General features: G+C 41.5%; 1 long non-coding RNA gene across 1 annotated transcript; it reads right to left on the reverse strand.

Annotated features, from left to right (window-relative positions):
* Positions 1–5,598: 5,598 nt before the first annotated feature.
* LOC129132439 (uncharacterized) lies at positions 5,599–6,417 on the reverse strand. The gene is made up of 2 exons (XR_008535803.1): positions 6,155–6,417; positions 5,599–5,874 (listed from the first exon to the last, which is right to left on the reverse strand). It is a non-coding gene; the product is annotated as an uncharacterized LOC129132439 (long non-coding RNA).
* Between the last annotated feature and the right edge of the window lie 662 nt (positions 6,418–7,079).

A 7,079-nucleotide genomic window follows, 5' to 3' on the forward strand; every position in this document is an offset into this window, starting at 1 on the left:
ACAGGCCATTATATTGTGAGGATGATGGATTGTAAAATACAGTACTGTTTATAACCTGAAGATATAATTTACTTTTGTTCTACTTAATCTTCTAAACCCAGGTTTTAAAAATGTGTTTGCCATCTTGCTCTAAGCAGAAAGAAATTAAACATGCAGAATTTGGATTTCAGTTTTTTTCAGAACTTGTCATAATACAGGGCTTAAGGTGAAAGGTAAACGCCTTATAGAGACTTTATAGTATTGGGTTTGTTCCCTTTGAAACTTTCCTTCTCTATTATGGCATCTTGGTGATAAGTCTCACAGGAGCCTTTTGTATGCAGAATATATATTATATATATATATTTATATCTGAAAATTCTTTCTACTAGTTACAAACATTTACCTTGTAGCAACTTTTAAGTTTCAGCTGATTTGTGATGGTTTTTTTAGGGAACAATAGTTAACAGAAGACTTCTTTTTTTTTTTTTGACAATCTTGTTATGATTTTTCCAGATTAAAATGTAGAGGCTGCCAAAAAGGGAGGGGATGAGACATATGTTGTTGGCACTGATTAAAAATAGCAAGGAAAAGAAATGTGGCTTTTCCTTCACTAGTTTTTTAAGAAGATATCATAGATTTTTATTTATATAGACAGGTGAGTTTTAAAACACTAAAGAAAATGGATACTTTCAGTGCTGACACTCAAATAACATGAAATACCTAGTCTGCAAAGTTGCCACTGAAATTGCATAACAAGCACCTAATGGAAGGAACATATTTTCATAATTGCTATTGACTTCTATGATTTTACTCAACTAAAATTTGGCAGGTATTTAAAGAAGTTGCATGACTCTTTTTACTTGCATATACCATTAAATCATGTATAATATTGCATCAATATTTAGGATTCAGTTTTTGTATCTGTTCACCATTTCCACTCAGGGCAAGATGGCAAACTTGTTTTTTATAGCTCTTGGTTATTTTAAGCCCTATGCCATCGATGGCTGTATCAATTGGCAATGACTTTATATAGAGAATTTATAGTAAAAAAACCTGCAAGTGTATTGTCTGTATGACAGATACAATGTGTATGCTTTCTCTCTAGCGAATAGTATAAATAAAATTATGAAAATCCTGATTTTTATAAATTTAGTTTGCTTATATAATGTAATTTTGCATCTTGAAACCATTGATCTTGAGTGATGGATTCCTTTCCTTTGCAAAACCTGCAGCAGCCAATAGTGGTAGGAATTTTTGTTGGTTTAAATTTGCCAGGAACAAGTCCAATTTTTCTTACTTCCACTGCTTCTCAATAAAAGTGTATCCTGAGGATATATCTTTTTGACTGTTTGAGGTATGGAGAGAGAGCAGGAATTCCTTCTTTTTTAGCATGTGTGTAAGGAGTTGGAGCTTAATTAAACAGGCTTAGAAGGACATACACTGAAGTCCTTCAAGTGCTGCAGGTTCAGTCTGCCTGCTGTGCTGAGCTGACCTGGCAGCACAGCTGGAGTGGTTAACAGAAGCAGAAGTCTTGGAAGAGAATATTCAAAAGCTTTTGGACAAGTTTCTTGCATAGTTTCAGGAATCTGTCAAGAGTTGTGACAAAGTGTTTAGTTATTGCTTCTCCCATATGCTGGAATTTTTATGAAGTCAGCAGTCATTATTTCTCTTAGGTGTGGAAGTACAGAAGACAGATGATCTGGGAGTAATGGCCAGAAATGGATCAATTTTCTCTGTATTTTCACTAACAGTGTTGTCTTCTTCAGACTAACTTCTAATGAGATCACTTTTTCTTTTGACTTATGTGGCAACTTCTTGATGTATGGGAAAATAGTGTTTGCTTTCCTCATGGCCTTTAGTTTAAAATCTTTTTCATTTTTCTTTCTCTCCCAAGTGATCTATTTTGTCTGCAAAGCAAGCTGCTTCACAGTCTTGAGGAACACTCAGTAGAGGATTCAGACCACATCCTCAGAGAAGCTTATTAACCGGCAGCTTGGTTACGCTTCATCCACAACAGAAATCTTGATTTGGGGGAAGAAATTAAAAGCCTGACTACATCTTTTTCTTGCCAGCCTCCCTATCAGATTATATACCCTGCACTTACTGCTGGGTTCAAGGTGCCTCAGTGTTTGGAAAGTATGTAACCTTCTGTCTGATGAATTGTTTATAACAGGCTGTTCGTTTGATTAGGAGTCCATGAGCTTACTCCCTATTTAACTTTGTGGCTTTGCAAGGTGTTTTTCTTGATGGATGACTGATCTGTATATGACTGCTTCACAGACAACTTTCTGTACCAGTTGCTTCTGCTTTGATTGTGCCAAACTTTGATAAAATAGTGAAAGATTGCTTCCACCTGTTGGTGTATTGGCCTGTACTATGGTCTGAAAGAATTCAACTTTTAAGATTAGTTTTCTTTGCAGATGTTTTGCAAGTCTCCTAAAGTCTGCACCTGCAGTGTAGTATTTAGATGGCTCAAAATGTTTGTAATAGAACAACAAAATAATGTCAGATGAGTTCATCAAAAACAAGAAATTGCAGGCTCCACGTCAGGAGAAATCTGAGCATTGTGTGAGGCAGTACAAATACTGAAAAGACATTCATCTTCTCCACCAGGCAGTTTCTGATAAGATGCTGTTGTAAGTATTAAAGGTCAAAATGAGAGAATCTCATTCTTATTTCTTAATATGCGTTTAACTTAATTTTTTGTACTTTTATGACAAGGCATAAAAGGTAGTGCATAATGGATTAGAAACCCTTCAGTGGCTGCACACTGAATCTTTGAGTCTTGCATTTGTCTTTTTCTGAGAGTTGAAGAAGAGCGACAGCTACTCAATAGCCATGATGACCCCTATACATGCAGCAGGCAGGAATGTCAAGGATGCCAAAATTGTGTCTCCTTCAGCTCTGAATGTTTCAAATTCAACAAGTATTTTTTCAGCTAGCAATCTCCTGCTTGTAATCCTGTTCCCATGTCTGCTCTGCTTAGTTCTTTCAATGAAGTAATTACCTCTGTGTTTCTCACCCTTGATTATGTACTCCTCAAAAAACACATTGTGCTGGAATACTATGTAATTTCACTTCATGTACTGGTGAGCTGGGATTAACACCAGAAGGTTTAGATTGCTTTATCTGTGTTACTGTTAGTTTTAAAAGCGAGGGCATTTAAAGTTAACATGGTAGAGATGTAGGAGAGAAAAGCTTTTCTCTGGAATGGTTTAAAAATACTTATTTCTACAGGAATCCCTTGGAAGGAGCCATAACTGCTAAACAGTGGTGGTTGAAAGTGGTTGTTCCTTTCATCACTTTTCTGGGCTTGATGAGAATGATGTGCTCAGAGACCTGGAGCCACTGGCTGTGATATAAACCACTTCATTTACAGCTCTGGCCTACTGAAGACCTGGGAAGTACCCTTCTGCTTTCTAGGGAGGAACCTACACTGCAAACAAGACAATGGTCTCCCCCAGTCACCAAACAGGTCTGTAGCAGCAGTACTCATCGAACCTGTGTCCAACTCCTGTGCCTTACCTTTGAGACCATCTTCTCGTAACACTTCTGATGACAGCATTGTCTCTGTGTGGCTCAGGAACAACTGCCTCTGTTCTTTTACTAGGAACCATTACAAAATTCGTATACCAGTGTATATAGGAGGGGCTTCTGCCTGTAAACCCTTTAAATGTTATGTCTTGATAATGGTCTTTATTGAGGCATCATTAATCTCTTCTTTGAAGAGTAAATGCTTTAGAAAAGACTGTCTCCTCAATTTGCATTTTTACTCTGTTACACAGAGTGACTGGGTTTGCTGGTCACTTTAATGCAACCGGTTAAAGACAGCCACGTGGATCTTCATCTAAGTGAGATTCAGACTTCATTTAAGAAATCCTCTTTCCTCCCCCCCTCCTCTCAGGCCCTGTGCTAATTAACATCTGCTCTATAAAATTCTATAATGCTTAGTTGTCAGGTATTTTTAAGGATGCAGTTTTGGAGAGGTTACCTTCTTTTGGTTTTTGAAAGTCTTTAAAAGCTATGGTCTTGCCTGGTCCTGCTGATAACAGGAGTATTTCTATGACTGGTATCAGGTTTTTGAGGACCATGGCATTGTTCTTGGGACTGAGATTTGCAAGTTGCCTGTCATAGGCATGTGTGGGAACCAGCTTTGTGCTCATGCTTCTAACCTCTAATGCACTTTGGTCCTGGACAGGGAAACAAAAATGGAAAGTGCTTCTCCACCAGCCCTAGGGGCTGAATACTGAACATCTCCTTCTATTGTGTCATTCACTTTCAAAACACTCTTCTTGATTGTGTGTTTCTGAAAATTATCTAAGGCATGTGACCATGCTGACTCAAAGCTACTGCACATGATACTGCTGACGTCCCCAAGAACTGACTTGACTTTTCAGCAATGTGAAAGTTTCACTTGGTGGGACCTTGTGAAAGCAGAACTACTGTCAACAATATCTCAAGAGGTTTTGACACTGTTGGCTGCTCTTGTGCCTTTTGGGTGATACATCGCTCCTAAATTTGCAGGACTTGTATAAGTTCACCAAAACCACATAGCACTTTCTTGCTCCTGTACCTTTTTCTGTGTCTTTCTGGTGAAGTTTGGTAACAGGATAAAGTGATTCAGCTAGATTGACAGCTGCGAAGTACCCACAATCCAAAATCTGCTGTGAGAGGGGTTTTTTTGAGCATGAAAGCCTAGTTAAGCATTTCTTCTTTCAGCCATTGCCTTTTGATAAGCGGTCAACAGAATTCCCAGTAGTTCCTTTGTAGCTTACTGTATGTTTTTCATTTGACCTAGTTTGTGGATAATAAACTGTAGTTAACTTTCCTGAAATTCTGTTACAGAGTATGTTTTTGATTAAAAAAGGTAAAGATTCAAGTCTTTGGCTTCTTTATTTCATTCAGTGGAAAGCTTTTATCCTGTTTCTGGTCAGCTGTCGGAGCTGCTATCTGCAGTCTTGAACCGTGTCAGGGCTAGGGGAGCTTGCTGGAGCAGAGCTGTGATTCCAGAGGGTCCCTCCTGGGAGTCCCATGTCAGATACTTGGGTACAACTAGTATCAAACCCAAAGCCAAGGTCAGTTTCCAGTGTAGAAATGTCTCTGGGCGCCTGGAGGTGTGCAGATACCAGTCTGCCTTAAGCTGGTGGGGCACAACAGTTCTGTGGGTGTTCATGTTAATGGAAATTGCTTCATTTAAGCCACCAGCCAAGCTGTGTGTGTGGGTCTCAGAGGAAGGACCAGAGATCAGAATGAGTGCCAGGTGTGAGTGAGTGATTGCCATCCCATGTTAAAAGTTGCACTGGAGCTCTACTCCACCTGCTCCTGCAGTCAGGCTGCAGAACTCTTCCCAATAAATGAATCAAATACCAACCACCACAAGTCATGCGATGTAGGAATAAAGCAGGAGGCAGGTGATGTGTCTGTAATGCTCTGTATCTCATCTCCATAAGCAGCTGCATCCCAGGGGTAGAGAAAGGGAAAAAAACATATACCAACTGCCTTAGTTTGAAAGACAGGTATCTGCCAAGGAAGGCAGGAACCTCCCTTGGAAATGGAAAATATGACCCCCTTCCCTCCAAATTACTATAATTTTGAAATTAAGGGGCTTTCAGGCAAATATATTGGAAAAGGAATAACAGTTCTTTACTTATATATATGTGTATAACAAGGCAAACAAACAACAATAATGGCAGCAACAACAAACAAAAACAGAAACCCAGTAACAGCCTTCTCTTGGCTGTCAGGCATTTTCCCCCTTGGTGTAATTATGGTCACAGCCGGCAGGGATGCTGGTGGCTCCTGGCTGGGCAGGGCAGGTGCGATGATTCCCCCACAGCTGCAGGGGGCGCTGTGGTGCGAACTGAGCCCACCCTCCACACAATAATGGCGAACGAGCTGGTGGAAGAGATAGAAAAGGGGCTTCCTTTACAAACCTCCAGGGGCAGTCTCAATGCCCCTCCAGATGGTGAAATGAGCTGTAGCAGAAACCTCAGAAGTAGCAAGATGGAATGGCAGAGTCAAGCAGACCTGGGGTGACAAAGTGTAGCAGAGACTCCAGGGCCATGCCAGAAGCTGCAGGGTGTCCAGATGTCAGGTTAAAATGTAGCAAGAAGCCCTGAAGCAGTGGCAGAGAACAGCAGGGCTGGACAGGGAATCACTCTCCTGGATAGCTCACCGGCAATGGCAGGTCTCGGGGTCGGGCTGTGCAGAGCGGGCAACCCCGTTAGGGGATAGGGTACTCCCGGGTCCCGGCATGGCACGCACTGGCTCTGGGCTCCCAAGCAGCAGAGAAGCAGACCAGAAACCTCCAGTTACAGTGCCAAAGGAAAAGAAAAAACCTGGGCAAAAACCACATGGCAACAGTATCTCTCGTCAGAGGGATCATGCTGTGTGGCCTCTGAGATGAATTGCCCCACTGGAAGGAAGCAACCCCCCTTCGCCCCCAACTCTCGCAGGAATCCCAAGCTCTCATGCATCACAATACTCAGGAAGCCAGGAGGAAGGGGGGGGGCAGCAACCACCCTGGACGCAAAACAAAAACAAACCTCAAAATGGATATGTGTGGATGTGACAGCCTGGTCAGAGAGTGAGAAAATTAGGTAAGTTTTCCCAGAATCGGCCTGAGAGACTTTAGGGAGTTGAAGATAAGTAATAATAGCTTATGATTATAAACAACCTGCAGGTGTTGTTTCCCTACTCTCTGTTTTCATGTTTTTCTCAAAGAAGGGCATCTTGTTAATTAGCCAATAAGGTGAAATGTATTAACTGAATGACCAATGAAATCTACCTAGATTGGAACAGCTTATAAAAGGAGCAGTTCCAAATATAGAGCATGCAGGCTATGCCAATCAGCCTTCTGATGAGTCTGTGTCCATTTCTTACTCAACAGCTACATCTGGTGACACTGATGTGATTTGCATAGGTCAGCCCTTCGTGGATTGCAGGACGGATGAAGAGACGCCTCGGACCCCTGCTGGAACTCCGCCAGGACCCCACGGTGCCTGTGCTGCCTGTCCACGTCTGGACACCCTCTGTTCCCCTGGAGAGGTAACGGCCTTTCCCTGCATCCTCCTGAAAAGGACTGGGATTGCGGTTTTGCC

Source organism: Agelaius phoeniceus, chromosome W, assembly GCF_051311805.1.
Source record: "Agelaius phoeniceus isolate bAgePho1 chromosome W, bAgePho1.hap1, whole genome shotgun sequence".
NCBI classification, from domain to species: domain Eukaryota; kingdom Metazoa; phylum Chordata; class Aves; order Passeriformes; family Icteridae; genus Agelaius; species Agelaius phoeniceus.